Raw genomic sequence first — 20,223 nt, 5'->3', positions numbered from 1 at the left:
GGTGAAGATACTCTGTGAGGCTTGGCAAGAGAATTGTACTCTGTTTAATTATTCTCTACACCTCAGATCCCATTGTGATCACATGATGGCGGCTGACAAATCACAATGCGTCTCCTCAGCTATTGTATAATATCCTGTAATTGTAAAAGGGAGTATGATTCATGGTGCAGTGACATTCTAGATTTGTTTTTGAGGGCATATATCACATTGGAAGATTTAATTTCTTATCTTTTAAAATTGCATATAACTTTAACACATATTATCCCACAGTAGAGATCTATCATGGTAAAAAAAAAACCAAAAAAAAAAATTGTAAAAACGAATTCAATTATCATCAGAGGAATAATTTAATACTCAGCTTAGGATTTATTTGGAAAGAGAGATGCAAGTATTGTATTCACAGCAAAGATATATTATCACGATGCCATTCTATTATCCAAACATCTTACTTATCCTGAAGCACATCTGCACAGCAAAGACAGTGAGAAAATGGCTGAGGATTTTACAGTCATAAATTACTGAGATTGCTCAGAGCCATTCATTCATCAAGACAGTTTTACTAAAGAGTAAAAGAGGCAAATGTGTGAAATAAGTAGCCCCAAACTAGCAGCAGAAGCTACAGAAAATAGCAGTTAAATGTACATGACACAAAAAAATTCTGTTTTATGAAGGTTGGTTTTTTTTTTTTTTTACATTGTCTGGGGCAATTGAAGATAACAATCATTGTTCAGAAAGCTTTAAGCTAGGTATGAAAACTTTAGGACCTTGGTTGTGCTTTTGGAGAGGAGCTTGTTACTATAACGACTGTGGGAATGTCAGACATCACTGACCTCTGTGCAGTCTGAGGATGATTTAATACACCGCGGATATGAGTTTAACACCTGGGGCGTATGGGCGAAGCCACTGACCCATGGCACGGCTTGTAAAAGTGACTGACAACAGGCGTGCAGTGCCCAAATTGGAAAACTGAGGGATATTATTGCCCGGGGGGTGATCTCTTTGGGAAGCCCTGCTCAGAGGTTTCCCAGCACGGTATATCTCTGATGCCTACCTTTATACAGGACCTATTGAAGATAGCCATTAGAAAGAGAAGCTTCAACTCTGTACTGTTACCTTCTCTGGCATTTCCCCATCCCCACTGGGCACAGACGGCCTGCAAATTGCTTGCAGTTTCGTTTGCTTTTGTAACTTGTACTGTATCACCTCCTCCTCCTCAACCTCATCCCTTTGTTTCCTTTCCATCCTTCCTTCCCAACCCAACCTTCAAAGCCTAAAATATTGCACTGAACAAAAAAAAAAAAAGGTACCGGGGCGCGCCCAACAGTTACGCACGTAAATCTGTGTTTTAAATCTGGCTCCTGATGAGTTGTAAGTCTGCAGAAATCGCTTTTTAGTCCTAGCTCACCAGGGTGAGGGATCCGAGCCAACTGGGGGGGGGGGGGAGGGGAGTGCAGGATGAAGACCAGAGGGTTCTGGATGACCTCAAGATAGACTGAGCAAACTGGTGGAACAATTGGGAAAACTGGGAATGGCCTTCATGAGAGCTCGTTGTAAAATCTGCTTACCTGCACACGTTAAAGCTGACAAACTCCTAAGGAAGATACGCAAAGCATGTTTGCTCAAGTTACGGCTTAAAATTAGGAGCACACACAAGTGCGATAGGCATATTTTAAATCATATGTGCGCAACTGCACATATGATTTACAATTCCAGCACATGCCCACTTGAGTGCCTATACGCATGTGTATGGGCACCCGTGCGCTTGTTGTGAAGTTACCAGCTAAGTATAGAGCCCCCTTAGGATCTCCACTAGATGGCCCTAGCCTAACACATAGGCTAGAAGCTAGGAGAGTGGTGTACCTCCTGTGAACCTGTTGGGATGATGAGTTCCTATCTGCATAACAACAGGCAGAGAGAGAGAATAGCATGACATATTTGGTTAACAGAAACATAGAAATGATGGCAGAAAAGGACCAAATGGTCCATCCAGTCTACCCAGCAAGCTTATGGTAATATCTGCTTCGCCATGTAGGTTACCCCCATGCTTATCAGTTTCCCAGACTGTAAAAATCAGGGCCCTCATTGGTTGCTGATTGAATCCAATTCCTTGTTATGCCTTGCTGATGAAACAGAGAGCAATTTTGGAGTTGCATCAAAGCATCAGGCTTATTGGATAAGGTTCGTAACCACCACATCAGCAAGTTACCCCCATGCTTATTTGTTTCCCCAGACTGTAAAATTCTGGGCCCTCATTGGTTGCTGTACAAATCCAATTCCCCTTTTCCCCCGCCATTGAAGCAGAGAGCCATGATGAAGTTGCATCAACAGTATCAAGGCTTATTGGTAAAGGGTAGTAACCGCCGCACCAAGAAGTTACCCCCATGTACTCTTTTCTTCATTTCCATCCTTTAGCCTTTAGGGATCCACAGTGTTTATCCCATGCCCCTTTGAATTTTTTCACTGTTTTGGTTTTTACCACTTCCTCCAGAAGGGCATTCCTGGCATCCACCATCCTCTCCAAGAAGAAATATTTTCTGACATTGGTTTTGAGATGTCCTCCCTGGAGTTTCATTTTGTAATCCCTAGTTCTACTAATTTCTTTGCAATGGAAAAGTTTTGATGCTTGTACATCATTAAAACCTTTCAGGTATCTGAAGGTCTGTATCATTTCACCTCTGTGCCTTCTCTCTTCCAGGTGAAATGCCCCCTCACAAGAGACAGAGGTTTGAGCATGTTACCATTTTAAGTGAACTGCAGCAGAGAAAAAAAGCAAGAGAAAATGCAGCTGTGTAACTTGTGCAATCAGCCCAGGAAATCCAAAATAACCCTTACTGTGAAGGTGCATAACTGACCATTGAATAGATGAGGCACAGATTCAGGTAGGGGATTTGTATGTCACAGCCCCCTGGGTTTCTGCTGGTAATTTTGTAAGAATTATCACTAAAAAATCAGAGGATTCAAACTCCTAAATTACAGAGCTATGACTGGGAAAGGGATTTATGAGAGAAATGTACTGGAAAACAGTCCTAGGAAGCAAAAGATTCTCACCCTGACCAACAAAGGGTATTCAGACACTTGGGTGCTGAGTTTCCAGACAACAGAAGGATGGCCAGGCAGGATAAAGGGGTGTGCACATGGTCCCCTGCCTGGGTCTTGGCTTTTTGGTGGAGAGGTGACCCCTACAGGGTCAGACAACAGATAAAGCAAAAGCCCGGCTGAGAGAAGTTTATATGACTAGCTATGAGCTTAGCGGAGCTAAAATCACTGAAAGCTGAGACTGCGAAGGGCCAGAACCACTGAATGCTACAACCCAAGAAAGAGATCTAGGCATCATAGTGGATAACACATTGAAATTGTCGGTTCAGTGTGCTGCGGCAGTCAAAAAAGCAAACAGAATGTTGGGAATTATTAGAAAGGGAATGGTGAATAAAACGGAAAATGTCATAATGCCTCTGTATTGTTCCATGGTGAGACCGCACCTGGAATACTGTGTACAATTCTGGTCACCGCATCTCAAAAAAGATATAATTGCGATGGAGAAGGTACAGAGAAGGGCTACCAAAATGATAAGGGGAATGGAACAGCTCCCCTATGAGGAAAGGCTAAAGAGGTTAGGACTTTTCAGCTTGGAGAAGAGACGGCTGAGGGGTGATATGATAGGGAGATGTTTAAAATTATGAGAGGTCTAGAACGGGTAGATGTGAATCGGTTATTTACTCTTTCGGATAGTAGAAAGACTAGGGGGCACTCCATGAAGTTAGCATGGGGCACATTTAAAACTAATCAGAGAAAGTTCTTTTTTACTCAACGCACAATTAAACTCTGGAATTTGTTGCCAGAGGATGTGGTTAGTGCAGTTAGTATAGCGGTGTTTAAAAAAGGATTGGATAAGTTCTTGGAGGAGAAGTCCATTACCTGCTATTAAGTTTACTTAGAGAATAGCCACTGCCATTAGCAATGGTAACATGGAATAGACTTAGTTTTGGGGTACTTGCCAGGTTCTTATGGCCTGGATTGGCCACTGTTGGAAACAGGATGCTGGGCTTGATGGACCTTTGGTCTGACCCAGTATGGCATTTTCTTATGTTCTTATGTTCTTAACCATGAGGCTAGAGGAGCTGTAAACCCAAGCCATGGAAATTCTTCCTACTGAGAGAGAAGAACCGAAGGACCGCAGCAGGCCGGGAGGTGGAGTGGTTCCCCCCTTGAGTGAGGAGACTCTATTGGCAGATCTGGAGTTCAAGTGGACCCCCTTGAGCAAGGGGACCCCAGTGGCAGTCCAGGAGGCAGAGTTGGGTCCCCCAGGAGGTTGTGGACCCCAGTGGCAGATCAGGAGACAGAGTCAAGTCCCCCCAAGAGGGTATGGACCCCAACGGCAGTCTGGGAGATGGAGTTGGGGCTCCCAGGAGAGTATGGACCCCAGCGGCAGACCAGCAGTTGGAGCCAGGTCCCTCAGGAGGATGTGGATGCAAGAGGCTGTCCAGGAGACATAGTCGATTCCCTCAGGAGGACGTGGACCCCAATGACAGATTGGGAGGTAGAGTCAGGTCCCCCAGGGGGGCATGGATCCCAGTATTGGCACGGACCTTTCAGCAGAGCGGAAGGAGATGGTTTAGATACAGTGGACCCCCCCTGGCCAATAGTGCCCAGCAGTCCAGTTGCATCTTTTCACATGGGTGAGACTTGGGATAAAGGGGGAGGATAATAATAATACTTGAGTAAGTAGGAACATAAGAGGTCCCTTCTATTCTCTTTGGTTATATACTGTGGGGGCCAACAACCCCAAAATTGCCAAATACTAAATGTTCTCGCTACCTTGTAGAAATGTATATAGTTGTGTAGACTGAGACTATTAACCACAAGAAGATAAGTGTGCTGTTAGACATCCTATTAGCCATGTACATAGTCATGTAGAAATGTATATGCTTGTATAGTCTAATAAATTTGGTAGAACCCTAGTGGACATATAAATGTGTTTTTTTCCTTGTCAACCTCCCTCATAGGTATTTGGCAATACCCACTGCGTTGGTTCAGGATAGAGAACATTTGACTTCCAGTCAGAGAGTCAAGGGCATCCTCAACTCGTGGTGTAGTATACTGGTCAGGTATGGTCCTGGAATTTAGGGTACGGTAATCAATACACAGTCGTACCGTTCCATCCTTTATCCTAACAACTACAATGGGAGAGGCATAAGGACTATGTGATTCAGTGATAATCCCTGCCTGCCTGGGTTCCTCCAGATGTCTTCTCACATTGGCTAAGTCACCTGGAGCTATTCTCCTTGATCTTTCCTGGAATGGGGTGTCATCGGTTAGATGTATGCGGGTCTACACCCTTTGCATACCCCACAACTCACTCAGACCATGAGAACACACTACCACCTTGTGCTAATTTTTGCTGTAGCCTGGCCTTCCAAGATGGGGGAATAAGGGAGTCCCCAACCTGGAAAACATTTGAGTTAATAGTCTGGGTACAACTCCCTTTAGGTTCTACTCTCTGCATTGCCTTGACCCAACTCACTGTGGCCACTCTGACCCCTGGGGGTAAATGGATAGGGTAGTTTGACTCATTCTTCAGTCCGACCCCATCTAGAGTGTTGCATCTGTTGGTCTCAGACAGCTTCGACCTCTGTGCCTCACCTTTCTTCCTTCTCTCTCCTCAAGCCTTGGAAAGATAGCTGCTGCCGCGTCTTCATGCCGCTCTCTCCTGTGTCCCCGGATTGGCAATGGCGATGGTGTTCACCATGATTTTCCTGAGGGCCTTCTAGGGTGCATGCGCGCACGCCACCCACGTCTTTATCCACGTCATGGCAGGAACCTCGGAGGCGTCCCCTCCGAGTGACTTCATCACATCCTGGTATTTAGCCTGCCCTTCGTTTGCTAACAAACTGAGTTAGCCTGGATGGATTGCCTCCAGTCTAAGCTGCTCTGCCGCTTCCCAGCTGCCGCAGGAAGCTCTCTCTGCCCTTCGGGTTATTTCTTCACTAATCTGGGTACCCGCTTCTCGGGGGCCCTTCTGCTCTATTTCAGGTATCTATCTTGGGATACCGGGTACTCGCTCCTCGAGGGCCGGCTCTCCCTAATCTGGTGCCTGCCACTGAACAACATCTGCCTGCTAGGACCTTCAACAATACAGCTTCTGCTTCAGTGAGTACTAACCCTTCCAGTCTGTCTCACCTTCAGCTTCAGTGCTCTGTGTCTACTTCCGGGACCTGTCCCTGCTATGCCGTGCTGCCTATCACCTACTCGAGTGTGAGACTGGTCTCCTCTGCCGAGGACCACTGGACTACTTCTGCTGGGTTACCTTCACTGCTGCCCGCTCCCCGGGCAGTACCATCGAGCTGTACAATAAATACCACTTCTCTGTGTCTGCATGTATAGAGTCTAGCCTAGTACTGCGGTTCCTCCCGGGGCTCCTCCCTGTGGGAGTGGCCATCACCGCAGTACCCAAGAATCCACTCCAACACCTCATAACCATAACATAGAGTTAGTACACCATTCTGTACCAGTAACCCTGCAGGCAATCAGTCCTCTGCGGGGGCCTCAATTATCACTGTGCTGTGTGCAAAGGTGGCATCGACTGTCAAGTATTTAATTCCTTCACACCTCCTGGGGGTATTTCAATAGGAGTTTTGGACCTTTGCCATATCTCCCTCACTAAATCCAGCACCTCATTTCTGTGCTATCTCCCTACAAAGTATGCTTGTAACAGCATTACATCTGGAGAGGGATGCCAGTCTCGGCCGCCCATGGCCTTCTGGCATGCCTGTGCCAATTGGCCAAACATGTGCGAGTTTGTACCTAATAGTACTGGGATATGGGCTCCAAATTGGGAATCTGGACACATCAACACTTCTAGCTGCTGGGCTCCCCCAGTAAGGTGTTGGGGAAACTCCACTGTCACCACTATATAGCCTTCATATGAACAACTATGGTTATTTGCACCCTTCAGTGCCAGTCCCTGCAATGGTTGGAGTGGGATGTGTGACAACTTAGCATTATAGAAGCTCCGGTATTCAAGGGAGACTTGGGACCCACTATCGAATAAGGCCTGAGTGGTCACACATTCAATTTGGATTAGGACTGTTGTTCTGGGCCCCACTAACCCCTCTGATATAGGGTCTACTGGGTTCTGGGGTGATTGAGCGCTATCAACATATAGGGCTTCCAAGTGTTCTCCCTCTCTGGATCCTCCAAGGCTCCTCTGATTTTGGGAGGTTCCCACCCCTTTCCATGTAGCTAGGGGGCACTTACATTCTCTCTTTTAGTGCCCTGGCTTCCAACACCTATGACACACAACAGAATACTTAGTGTTTCTTCCTGATGCGAGCGCATTGTTTCTGGATTGTCTGGGCAGTTCTTCCCCCCCCCCCCCCCCCCCTGGTCCTCTGGAGGGAAGCAGCCCTTATTGGAGAGTCGAGTCTGGCCTGAAGGGCCTCCAGAAGTGGCTGCAATTCATGGATCCTAGCCTAGTACTCGTTCTCTGGGATTGAGGTGGGTTCATGGTGCCCTCCCCCACTCATTTGTTCCTGTGGATTCTGAATCATAGCAGAGGTTTTTGGATAATCCTGGAGGGTCTTATCCTCTGGTACTATTCTTCCTTCCAGTTTGAGGTGGGGTCCCTCTCTGTTGGGATGACTTAGAGAGCTCCTCAAAGCCTCTCGGTCTTCCTCTTCTCTGCTCCCCCTCATTAGAATAGCAAAGGGAGGAGGGTCCCTCCTCTTTTCTGCTAACCCAATTTTCATCACAGTCACATCTGCATATAAGGCCCCCCTGATTATCTGTTCAATTCGAGCCATGTCCTTGTCCTGTGACATAATTGCCTCCTTTCTCACAGCTTTAAGTTGGACACGCTCTAGACGGGATGCATATTGAGAGAGCTTTTCCCCAGGCCTCTGCATGGTAGTTTTGAAGTGGATAAAGCAATCTTCTTTGTCTTCTGTACTACCAAGCAATGTCCAAGCAATCTTGTGCAGTAGCATCCGGCTTGGAAAGGGTCAGAGACATTACTGCATCTACCACCATCTTCTTTTTCTCCAACTCAGTACATCGCCATTTTTGTAGCATCTAAAGGGCCAAGACCATCCAGTGATCAAAGTTCCTCCTTTACTGGTGTGGTGGGCTCAACTCCTGAGAATACGCTCAACCTCTTGTATGGGCTGGTATCATAATGGGGCTGTAAGCACTTCACTAACACCTTCCCCATGGTACCAATGGGGAAGGTGTTAGAGTCAGGGGAATAGGCTGGCTGTCCCACCTGGTGTCGAATCCCTGCTACATCCTGCAGAGTTTTTCCCTCACTTCTTAATTGGGCCTGTAATTTTTCTTGCCAAATACTTGGAGACTGGGATAGAACATCCAAACTCTCACTGGGGTCAAGGGGAACAGACACTTTACTCCCTATAGTGATTAAGGGAACAGATACCCCTTCTCCCAGCAAAATTGTATGGGGTGATTTGTTAGGATCTAAATCCAAAGAGCAAGTACAGAAAACTTTCATATTCCGCTGTGCATCATCAGAAAATCTCCCCCAAACTTTACTTCCCCTAACACCTGGAGTTTCTGTAGGGCATGCTCAATGGCAGCTGATTCCATATCCTTAGGGACACCATTCAACAATATGGCCCATGACAAATTAACCCCTTTACCTCTACACCAATTTTTTAACACCAGTACATCCTTAGCATCCATTTTTCCCAATCTGCCAGTCCTGTTCACAGCATGAAAAATCAAAATGAAATAAATTGATCCCAGTGGTGCCTCAAAAAATGTATGTAACACCCCCTTATCCGCTTACCTTGCGGGACATCCCTGGATCTGGTATCGACCTGGCGGGAGCTCCACTAGGGTAGACTCCGTCGATCCTCGCATTCTTGGCGAATGGTGCCTCCCTTCACCCCAGGAAAACAAATGGGACTGTGAACAAGGCTGGCAGTATGTACAAATATATACAGGTTTATTAGACTATACAAGCATATGCATTTCTACACAGGGTATACATATTCATATCTTTCAGTCTCTCTTCATAGATTTTCTGATACTGACCCCACACCATTTTGGTAGCCCTTCTCTGAACTGCCTCCATCCTTTCTCTTTTGAGATAAGGGCTCCAGAATTGAACACAGTACTCCAGGTGAGGCCTCACCAAGAACCTGTTCAAGGGCATCACCACCTCCTTTTTCTTATTGGTTATTCCTCTCTTTATGCAGCCCAGCATTATTCTGGCTTTAGCTATCGCCTTGTCACATTGCTTCACTATCTTCAGATTGCTAGACAGACACTATCACCCCAAGATCCTGCTCTTTGTCCACTCATATCATCCTTTATCCCACCATCACAAACAGCTCTTTTGGATTACTGCATCCCAGATGCATGACTCTGAATCCCAGCTGCCAAATCTTTGACCATTCTTCAAGCTTTTGTAAATCACTTTTCATTCTCTCTCCTCCTTCAGGTGTGTCCACTGTATTGCAGATCTTGGTATCATTTGCAAATAGACAAACTTTACCTTCTATCCCTTCCCCAATGTTGCTCATGAAGATACTGAACAGAACCGGTCCCAATACTGATCCCTGTGGCACTCCACTTAACACTGCTCTCTCTTCAGAGTTGGTTCCTTTTACCATTACATGCTGTCTCCTATCAATCAATCAGTTTGTAATCCACGCCAATACCTTGGCTGTCACTCCTAAGCTTCTCATTTTTTTCATAAGCCTTCTATGCAGGACAGTATCAAACGTTTTGCTGAAATCCAAGTAGATGACATTGAGCACTTTTCCTCGATCCAATTCTCTAGTCACCCAATCAAAAAAATCAATCAGATTTGTCTGTCAGGACCTTCCTCTGGTGAATCCATGCTGCCTTGGATTCATCATCCTTTCATTCCGCAGCTGACCTTTTCCTTGCTCCAAGACATCTATTATTTATTTATTTAGACTTTTTATATACTGTCATTCCTTGCATAGAGCACAACGGATTACAAAATGCCATTCATTGTTATTACTCAACATACAATCATTGATTGGATACAGAGGTGGTATTCATAGACATGCATTAATATTTATCAAGTGAAATTGTCTAGTATGTATTAATAATTGATCTCGTATTTAAGGTAAAGGGAATAGAAAGTTAAAACAAGATGATAGTTTTCACATCTTAGTCAGAGGGTTGTATGAGAATCCTACATTCACTCATTTGGTTTATTCATCATGATTTGATTATAATCTTTTATCCTTCTCAGCTTTGTGGTTCAGTGAATTCTGATGTTTTAAGTTAGGTTATATGTGTATTTGAATAGCCATGTTTTTAGATCATATTTAAATCTCTTTATCAGCTAAAATACGTAACGTCTCAGGCAGAGAATTCCAGAGCTTTGGACACGCTATGGGAAACACACAATCTCTTATTTGTGTCAAATATGTGCTCTGGATTGTAGGAATAGACTATAGACTTTTATTTTGAGATCTTAGAGTTCGCTGTGAAATGAATGGTTGTAGTGTCACTCCTAACAGGCCGGTGTTATTGAATGAATGATGTTGAATATTATCATTAATACTTTATAGTAGATTCTGGCTTGTACAGGTAACCAATGCAGTGACACAAGCGAGGGTGTAAAGTGATCATATTTCCTAGAACCTAATATGAGTTTTGCTGCTGCATTTTGTAGTAGTTGTAGTGGATTTAGATAACATGCTGGAAGAACTAGCAGTAAGGAGTTACAGTAGTCTAGGTTTGAGAAGATTAGAGTTTGCAATACCGTCTGAAAGTCTTCAGAAGTTAAAAATGGTTTCAACTGATGTAGGATACACAGCGTGACATAATCTGTCTTGATTAATTTACTGATGTGCATTTTCATTGTAAGGTTCTCATCTAGCTGTATCCCTAAATCCCATACTTGATTTGAGGGATTAATTTGAAAGTTATCCAGGTTAAGAGCAGGTGGTTTAACTATCGATGAGTTTCTACTGAGCCAGATGATTTCAGTCTTTTTATGGTTTAAAGCCAGTTTAAATTGCAAAAGTTCTTGTTGTATTGCTTTCATATAGGTAGATAGTTTTGATGCTGTATTTCGTATGAGCTGGAGAGCGGGATGTAAAACTGTAAGTTGTCAGCATACAGGAAGAAAGTTATTCCTAGATTCGTCAGTAATTTACATAGTGGGAGCAGTAAATATTGAATAGTGTTGCTGAGAAGGCTGAGCCTTGGGGGGACACCTGCATCACAGTGGAAAGTACTAGAAGTATGGTTGCCCAGTAGGGATGTGAATCGTGTGATCGATCGTCTTAACGATCGATTTTGGCTGGGGGGGAGGGAAATCTGATCGTCATGGTTTTTTTTGTTAAAAAATCGTAAAAAATCGTAAATCGGGGGAGGGCGGGAAAACTGGCACACCACAACAACCCTAAAACCCACCCGACCCTTTAAAACAAAACCCCCACCCTCCCGAACCCCCCCAAAATGTTTTAAATTACCTGGGGTCCAGTGGGGGGGGTCCCGGCACGATCTCCCACTCTCGGGCCATGGCTGCGTTAATAGAAATGGCGCCGGTGGCCCTTTGCCCTTACCATATGACAGGGCAAAGGTAGCGCCGGCGCCATTTTGGTTCCTGTCACCCGACGTCACGAGTGCAGGAGATCGCTCCCGGACCCCCGCTGGACCCCCAGGGACTTTTGGCCAGCTTGGGGGGGCCTCCTGACCCCCACAAGACTTGCCAAAAGTCCAGCGGGGGTCCGGGAGCGACCTCCTGCACTCGCGCCGTATTGCCAATATTCAAAATGGCGCCGGCGCTACTTTTGCCCTCACTATGACATACGGCGCCATTTTGAATATTGGCAATACGGCGCGAGTGCAGGAGGTCGCTCCCAGACCCCCGCTGGACTTTTGGCAAGTCTTGTGGGGGTCAGGAGGCCCCCCCAAGCTGGCCAAAAGTACCTGGGGGTCCAGCGGGGGTCCGGGAGCGATCTCCTGCACTCGTGATGTCGGGTGACAGGAACCAAAATGGTGCCGGCGCTACCTTTGCCCTGTCAGATGGTAAGGGAAAGGGCCACCGGCGCCATTTCTATTAACACAGCCATGGCCCGAGAGTGGGAGATCGCGCCGGGACCCCCCACTGGACCCCAGGTAATTTAAAACATTTTGGGTGGGTTCGGGAGGGTGGGGGATTTGTTTTAAAGGGTCGGGGTGGGTTTTAGGGTTGTTTTGGTGTGCCGGTTTTCCTGCCCTCCCCCTCCCCCGATTTACGATTTTTTGACGATAAATCGGGGGAATTGCTATTGTATCGCGGCTCTAACAATTTTTGACGATTTAAAATATATCTGACGATTGTTTTAAATCGTCAAAAATCGATTCACATCCCTATTGCCCAGTTTGACCTGGAATGTTCTGTTTGATGGAAATGAAGAGAACCATTTGAGCACTGTGCCATCAATCCCAATGTTTCTCATCTAATCACATAACAGGTTATGGTCCACAGTGTCAAAGGTGGCAGTTAAGTCAATTAGCATGAGACAGTAAGATTCATTTGCATTGAGCCCTTGTAAAACCAAGTTCATTAATGAGAGGAGTAATGTCTCTGGTGAGTAATGTTTCCTAAATCCAAATTGATTTGGGGAGAGAATATTTTGATCTTCCAGGTGGTTTACAAGCTGTTGAATGCGGACCACTTAACCGTGCCATTTGTATCTTCAGGTCCTTTTGTTGGAGAGCAGGTTGGGAATTGTTTTTTCAGCTTATTGAATTTATCTAAAAGTGTGGTGGCATATTCATTGCAAGTGGCCTTTATGAAGTTAGAGTTGCTTGAATGGAAAAAGTCAGGTCTTTAATTTCAGTCTGAAAGATCTAAATTTGCCATTTTTGAGAGGAGAAATATCGTATCACCTTGAGGCACCCCCCCCCCCCCCCACCAGAGTCTTTACCCTGGGAGAAAAGATGATGACTGATATTTTCGAAATCTAGAAGTACATTTGGATCTCAGGTACTATTGGGGAAGGGATCTCACCACACCTAGGATACCCCACCTTCCTAGGATTCTTAACATCCCAAGCTCTGGAGGGTAAGAACGTCTCAGGAATGATGAGGCATAAGCTGACAAGCAGCCAACCGACATCATTTTTACTCAGATGGCGCAGGGCCCAGAGAGTAGGGAGCACACTGGTCCCACTAGCCCAACAGGGATTACACTTTGTGGGGGTAGGAGCTGGGGTTGCTTAAGGCCTCTGGGGCCCTTTAACACACTGCCCCAGGAGTATCAGGATGCATGTTAACATCCTGATACTCCCATGGAAAGTTAGCTATAACTCCTTAATGAAAATAATGTGGTGTTATTTTATTACCATGAAATTGCCTAGTGATGAGCTACTTTGCATGCATTTGTATATCATTTGCATGCAAAGCAGCTCATGGTCATTTTATTTATTTAATATATTTATAGGCCGCATCATCCAATTTTCTGTGCCGCTTACAATGATAAAAACATGAATAATTACATAACACATAACTTAGACCAAAATCAGTCCTGCTAAACAACAGAACTGCTGCCCAGGTGCAGATCATGGCATGGGGTGTTAAAAAATACTATACTCCCAACTATATGAGCCAATATTCCAGAAAACAAAATACAATAGGAGAGGACATTCAAAATACATTAACCCTACAGCGAACTATGAGAGGTCACCAGACAGAAGCAAAACCCTGATTTACCGATAATTAATAATCTCAGTTCTTGCTCTTGGAGAAAATGTTTGCAAATAGACAGCCCACACCTCGAAGAACTTTATTTTACATTTGAAGGACCGAACAGTGTCCTGATTCTCCACCTCCATCCAACTGTGGAGCTTGTTTCTCCAAGACCAATAAGATGGGGGTGCAGAGTGACGCCATGTCAATAAAATAGATGCATTCTCCACCACGCAAGCTTTTTTTGTGAAATAAATTAATTCTCTTTCCTTTGATTAGAAAGCTAGCATCCATGTCAAACCACTGCAGGTGTAAATACCAGAGACTGCCCCACTAAAGAAATTAGATGGCCATGTACCTTGTCCCAAAATTGTTGAACCACAGAAGACCAAAAATAATGACCCAAAGTCTCCCGGACTTTCTGGCATTTGGTGCACAACTGTGACTCCAAGAAACCCATTTTATGGAGCTGAACTGGCTTGCTTGGTTCCTGCTCAGTACCGGGAGATGGGGAAGGTTAATGGGGATAACTACCGACTGCTGTTTTCATTCTGTGATGGAATATTTTTCATAATTAGGGTCTAATTTTATAATAGTACTTAAATGTTACAGTGTTAATGTTTTATTGTATTGCAATGGTTTTGGCCTACATACGAGTCAATATAGTTCAGATGTTTTGTTACATAATGTTTGTTCAATAAAAGTTTAAACAGTAAAAAGACATGTTAGTATTATTGGAGGTAAATAACGCGCAGTATTTAAAATGCCATGCATTATCTCTACTGCAAGGCATTTATCTTTCTGTAAAAAGATAAATGCCTTGCAGCTGCTTTTGCTCCATCGGAGCAAAAGCAGCTTCCACACATCAGCCGGCTGCTGGCGCGCGCGTCCCCGGAACAGCGGCTAATGGCTGCTGTCCAGGCCGGCCTCCATCCCGCCCTTCCTGCCCCTTCCCACCCAGACCATGCCCCCCTGGCCTGCCCCTTTTTTCAGGGCCCGGCACTTGTGCATGTACTGGGACTTACACGCATGGCCGGGCCCTTTTGAAAATGCGCGCAGCGTGTGCAGAGCCCGGCCACGCACGTAAGTCCCGATTTTACGTGCGCGGCCCTTTAAAAATTTGCCCTTAAGTGTCTTGTTTTCTGTTAATCTTTTGTCAGACGGCCATGTTTTCTAGCTCAGTCCTTTCCCTTGCTGCTCTCTGTGTGGATATATACTTCTTTGGTTTAAGCCTTTGCTTCTCTTGTAGAACGCTGGTCTAGCTTGACTGTGGTGCAAGGATACCTAGCTTGGTCCTTGTTCCCAAAGCATAGATGGCGAATCTCCTCTCCCGGTTCCTCAGTATCTGTGGATACCCGGTCCATGGAGCCTCTTCTATTATTCTCAAGTGGTTTCCCTATTCTTTAATTAAAATAAAATGGGAAAGGACCGGCTATTCTAGCTGCAAAATTCTTCCGATAATATAACTAAAAGCAAGGAAATGTTCCCTCAGTGTGGTCTCAAAGGCTTGTTGAAACTGTCTCTGTCTAATGGGGGAAAAATAAAATGCTAAGCAATATTCCCTATTCACAGTGTATCAGAGAAAAATAATTAGACATGCCAGTGTCTTCGAAGCAGCAATTGCAAAGAAACAGTCTCACACACTGCTTTTTACTTTTACGTTCTCTGAATCCGTGCAAAAGCTCTTTTCCCTGTTATAGTAACAGTGGTTCAGGTGTAGTTCTGCGGTTACTTCTATTACTTTTAATTCTCTTTGGTAGGATTTACCAATTCAGCTGTTGTCCTGTTTAAAGTTTAATAGGTCTCTGATATAACATACAGTTGCAGCCTCTGCGGTTAACTTGCTGTAGCGAGGTTCAGCAGTCTGCATCAACTGGTATTACAGTAATTCTTAAAGCCTCGGGGGTAAAACCCTTCAACAGCAAGAGCACTAAAGAGAGAGAGTTAGGATTGCACTAAGCGTTTCATTTTCTCAGATAATAAACAGTAGCAACCCCATTAGGAGTATTTCAGTGAATAAGCATTGGTTATCAAACATTACAATATTAAACCAGATTAAATATTTACTTTCAAATTTCTGCACAATATTATCCACAAATTCCTTTCCTCAGTAAGCTGAATCAATAGACCCTGCGTCCTCAGCTGTACATTTAGCATTAACTAAAACTCCTGCCTTTTTCTTTCAGGAATAATAGAAAAAACAGGTTCCAAGCCCTTCCATGGACTTATCACAGGCATTCAAAGTCACGCATACTTATACTTTCTGTGGCTTCCTCTTTTTTGGAGGCACCAGAATAGAGCGGAAGCAATACATTTCTGCTCCTGTCCAGTGCCAGCTGCTGGGTAAGTGAAACATCAGGACATGCTAGAGAGATAAAGTTCCTGGATGGAACAAATGACATTTTTATGGAGCAATTGGTTCAAGAACCAAGGAGAAAGGGAGCAATTTTAGATCTGATTCTCAGTGGAGCGCAGGATTTGGTGAGAGAGGTAACAGTGGTGGGGCCGCTTGGCAATAGTGATCATAATATGATCAAATTTGAATAATGACTGGAAGGGGGACAGTAAGCAAATCCACAGCTGTAGCACTAAACTTTCAAAAAGGAAACTTTGATGAAATGAGAAAAATAGTTTTAAAAAAATTGAAAGGTGCAGCTACAAAGGTAAAAAGTGTTCGACAGACGTGGACATTGTTAAAAAATACCATCCTAGAAGCACAGTCCAGATGTATTTCTCGTATTAAGAAAGGTGGAAGGAAGGTCAGACGATTGCCAGCATGGCTAAAAGGTGAGATGAAAGAGGCTATTTTAGCCAAAAGATCTTCATTCAAAAATTGGAAGAGGGATCCATCAGAAGAAAATAGGATTAAGCATAAGCCATTGAAAAGTTAAATGTAAGACACTGATCAGACAGGCTAAGAGAGAATTTGAAAAGAAATTGGCTGTAGAGGCAAAAACTCACAATAAAACTTTAAAAATACATCTGAAGTAGAAAGCCTGTGAGGGAGTCGGTTGAACTATTAGATGATCGAGGGGTTAAAGGGGCACTTAGAGAAGATAAGGCCATTACAGAAAGATTAAATAATTTCTTTGCTTCAATGTGTACTGAAGAGGATGTTGGGGAGATACCTGTTCCAAAGACGGTTTTCAAGGGAGATTATTCAGATGAACTGAACCAAATCACAATGAACCTGGAAGATGTGGTAGACCAGATTGACAAAGAGTAGAAAATCAGCTGGACTAGATGGCATATACCCCAGGGTACTGAAAGAAATAAAAAATGAAGTTTCGGATCTATTTCAATTAATTTGTAATCTATCATTAAAATCATCCATTGTACCTGAAGACTGGAAGATGGCCAATGTAACCCCGATATTTAAAAAGGTTCCAGAGATGATCTGGGAAACTATAGATTGGTGAGCCTGAATTTAGTACTGGAAAAAATCATGGAAACTGTTATAAAGAATAAAATCACAAAACATTTAGATCAACATGGTTTAATGGGACATAGCGAGCATGGATTTCCCCAAGGGAAGCCTCGATTCACAAATCCCTTACATTTTTTTGAAGGGGTGAATAAATATGTGGACAAAGGTAAACCGGTAGATGTAATGTATTTGAATTTTCAGAAGGCATTCGACAAAGTCCCGCATGAGAGGCTTCTAAGAAAACCAAAAAAGTCATGGGATAGGAGGCGATGTCTTTTTGTGGATTGCAAGCTGGTTAAAAGACAGGAAACAGAGAGTAGGATTAAATGGTCTGTTTTCACAGTAGAAAAAGGTAAACAGTGCAGTGCTTCAGGGATCTGTATTTGGACCAGTGCTTTTTAATATATTTATAAATGATCTGGAAAAGGGTATAACGAGTGAGGTGATCAAATTTGTGGATAGCACAAAATTATGCAGAGCAGTTAAATCTCAAGTGGATTGTGATAAATTACAGGAGGACCTTGCAAGATTGGAAGATTGGACTTCCAAATGGCAGATGAAATTTAACATGGACAAGTGCAAAGTGATGCATATAGAGAAAAATAACCCTTGCTGTAGTTACACAATATTAGGTTCTGTCTTAGGAGTTACCACCCAGGAAAGAGATCCAGGCGTCATAGTGGACAATACATTGAAATCATCAGCTCAGTGTGCTGTGGCAATCAAAAAAGCAAACAGAATGTTAGGAATTATTAAGCAGGGAATGGCAAATAAAACGATGAATGTCATAATGCCTCTGTATCGCTCCATGGTGAGACCGAATCTTGAATACTGTGTGCAATTCTGGTCACTGCATCTCAAAAAAGATATAGTTGCACTGGAGAAAGTGCAGAGAAGGGTGACAAAAATGATAAGTGGCATGGAATGGCTGCCCTATGAGGTAAGGCTAAGGAAGTTAGGGCTGTTTGGTTTGGGGAAGAGACGACTGAGGGGGGATATAATAGAAGTCTACAAAATCATGATTGGTCTTGAAAAAGTTAATGTAAATCGGTTATTTACTCTCTCAGATAATTGAAGGACTAGGGGACACTCCATAAAGTTAGCAAGTAGCTCATTTAAAACAAATCTAAGAAAATTCTTTTTCACTCAGTGCATAGTTAAGCTCTGGAATTAATTGCCATAGGATGTGGTTACAATAGTTAGTGTAACTGGGTTTAAAAAAGGTTTGGATAAGTTCCTAGAGGAATAATCCATAAACTGCTATTAATTAATAAGCAATAATAGCTTGAGATTTATTTAATGTTTGGGTACTTGCTAGATACTTGTGACTTGCATTGGCCTGTTGGAAACAGGATGCTGGGCTTGATGGATCCTTGGTCTGACCCAGTATGGCAATTCTTATGTTCTTATGTTCTCTGCCCAAAATCCATACAACTGGAACATTTTCTGACCAAGTGGTATTCATCCTCAGCTGATGATATAACAGAAAATAGTACCCAGGGGGCCTCAGGGGTGGCATTTAGAGTTGTACAGACTATCCTTTACCCCCCTGCTTTTGATAACCAGAATGTATAAGACTTTTAGTGCACTTTAAACCAATGGATTAGCTTTACATAAACCCAATCAAATCCCAAAGCACTTTAGAAACTGAGGTGTTCCTATGCTGGCCTCTTTACTTTGGGTTCCCATGTGGAAAGCTGCCAAGCCAGAATCCAAGTAGGGAAGCGAAAACAAAATCCCAAATAGGATTCTAACAATTGAGTGGATCATTAAAAAATTTAACATTAATAGGCTCGGCGGCGCACGCAAGCCCCGGGACGCACGTATGTCCCGGGGCTTCGAAAAATGGTCGGTACAGGGGCGGCTTCAAGGCCGCTCCGATTTCGGAGCGGCCTTGAAGGGAACGGGGAAAGCCATCGGGCCTCCCCTAGGGCTCGGCACGCGCAAGGTGCACAAGTGTGCACCCCTTTGCGTGCGCGGATGCTGGATTTTATAACATGCGCGCGGCAAAATTTAAAATCAGCCCCTTAGTTTTAAAGATTTCTATGAAATGTATTTTTATGTTCACTCTTCATTTCCCCACATTTTCCCAAAAATGCAGTGGACAGGTTGTTTGCTATATCCAGGTTTCCTGACCCTTTTTCACTTAAGCAAAGCTCAAGTTTTAGGGGTCTCTTGTCCCAAATAGGGATAGCCTGTACCACTTATAGTTCAATTTTCCTATTTAATCGGGTTTAGGCACTTTAAAAGGTGCTGGAACCAAGGATCCTTTTCCATCTTTTAAAACACTCAAAAATCCATTCATGGCCAGAATGCAGGTCCCAAGCATCCCCCCACCTGAACCCTGCATTTATTTTATTCAAGTTTTCCTCTTTTAAGAGTTTTACACACTTTTATCTCTGTGACCACCATTTATAAATTGCGGCATTAAAACTTTTGTGGAACTCTCCCAAGAGGATCCTGATCACAATTTCTGGGGTTTATTTAATTTAATTGTTATTTTAGATATTTTTTAACTTTTTAAAAAATAGCATCAAAGCCCCCCCCAGGATAGGAGGTGACCTCAAAGCCATCTTCCTTCCTTCTAGCATGCCACCTGCACTTCCTTCATGGTGCTGTGGGCTTTCCTAGGACCCCCGATGCCTGATTCTGCCTTTTTTCTATAGCATCAGTTTCCCAGGGTTGCTGCTTGTAAAATGAAACAAAATTACTGTGGCCCGATTCTCCCGTGATAGTGGGTGCAGCAGTCCTCCTCCTTTCTTCACCTTGGGAGATAGCACAGCTCCTATGATCCTGAACAACTGTTTTCCTGGCTCTATAAACAGCTGCTGGCACATTCCCACCTCAGCTCATCAGCCAGGTAAAACAATTTAATGTGACCCAGGCTTGCTATTTTCTATTTATTTATTTGTTTAAGAAAAATATATAGAGGAAGGTGAACTACACCAATAAATATGAAAACAACAAGAGTGGTACACAAAAAAAAACCAAATAGATGATAAAATAATATAATAAATATTTTAAAATGTGTGATAAAATATTCCAAATTAAATATCAATAAAAGCATAGTACAATAAAATCAAACATAAAATTAGCACAATGATGGAGTCAATATACCTGAC

The sequence above is a fragment of the Rhinatrema bivittatum genome, chromosome 1 (genome assembly GCF_901001135.1).
Source record: "Rhinatrema bivittatum chromosome 1, aRhiBiv1.1, whole genome shotgun sequence".
Lineage (NCBI taxonomy): Eukaryota > Metazoa > Chordata > Amphibia > Gymnophiona > Rhinatrematidae > Rhinatrema > Rhinatrema bivittatum.
Note: the sequence above shows the minus strand (reverse complement) of the source record.